Source organism: Octopus bimaculoides, chromosome 12 (genome assembly GCF_001194135.2).
Source record: "Octopus bimaculoides isolate UCB-OBI-ISO-001 chromosome 12, ASM119413v2, whole genome shotgun sequence".
Lineage (NCBI taxonomy): Eukaryota > Metazoa > Mollusca > Cephalopoda > Octopoda > Octopodidae > Octopus > Octopus bimaculoides.
The window spans coordinates 54,721,070-54,722,203 of NC_068992.1; the positions used below are offsets into that span (position 1 = coordinate 54,721,070).

The 1,134-nt window shown below is 40.3% G+C and overlaps 1 protein-coding gene across 1 annotated transcript in view; it reads left to right on the forward strand.

Annotated features, from left to right (window-relative positions):
* LOC106870123 (hybrid signal transduction histidine kinase E-like) overlaps positions 1–1,134 on the forward strand; it is a 35,192-nt gene that overhangs the window by 32,250 nt on the left and 1,808 nt on the right. The window lies entirely within an intron of this gene.

Genomic DNA, 1,134 nt, shown 5'->3' on the forward strand with positions numbered 1-1,134 from the left:
TCTCCTTCTTGAAAATTTGCTTCACAACGAAAGCCAGTTAGAAACCTTTATTAAAACATGCTTCCAATTTGAAATCTTTATTAAAACATGCTTCCAATTTAGCATTCTGCCTTATTCTTCATTTTCCTATTATCTCTCCACGTGCGGTTAACACAACCCCACTATTTACTGACTTATATATATATACATATATACGACAGGCTTCTTTCAGTTTCTGTCTACCAAATCCACTCACAAGGCTTTGGTCGGTCCGAGGTTATAGTAGAAGACATTTGCCCAATGTGCCACACTTTGCAACTGAACCTGGAACCATGTGGTAGGGAGGCAAGCTTCTTACCACACAGCCAAGCCTGTACCTCGACACTTATATCTTCGTTATATGTCATCATAATTGTTTTAATGCCTATTTTTCCATGCTAGTGAAACTCAGTTACAGCTATCATGTGATAGCATGCACACACACACACACACTTTTACGTATATATGTGTTTGTGATATACACATAACAATCTTCTCCGAGTTTCTGTCTACCAAGTCTGCTCTCAAGTCTTTGGTCAGCCCAGGCCTATAGTAGAAACTCTGCCAAATCAGATTGGAGCCTGGTGTAGCCATCTGGTTTCACCAGTCCTCAGTCACATCGTCCAACCCATGCTAGCAAGGAAAGTGGACACTAAACGATGATGATAATGATCTCTATTCAGACAGTTGGGTCCTGGTCGAGTCAACCTATGGTACAAGCATATTCCAACTGTAAACATTTTGTATTTTCTTTGATGGAGTATAGCTAGGACTACATCAAGTCAGTCCGCCCATTTCTAAACAAAAGCAACCAGAAAAGAACGACCATGACTTTTCAAAATAGTTGTTAGCTCCATTTCAGCCCTGAGTGAGCAGGCCTATTTTGAAAGGTATTTCAACCATGGCCACTCTGTCCTCTTCATTATTCTATATTCCGTTATCCAATGTGCCCCGCAAACCAACCATCGTTTCCAGACAATAAGATGTAATTTGAGGGAGATTTTGGATGTTAATAACCGACATTTCTCATTGGTTCATCAGATCAGTCTTTCATATGTGAATGCGATGCTTCCGCAAGGGAGATAACTGTGTCACTTATTGCTTGCTGTCTTGTTT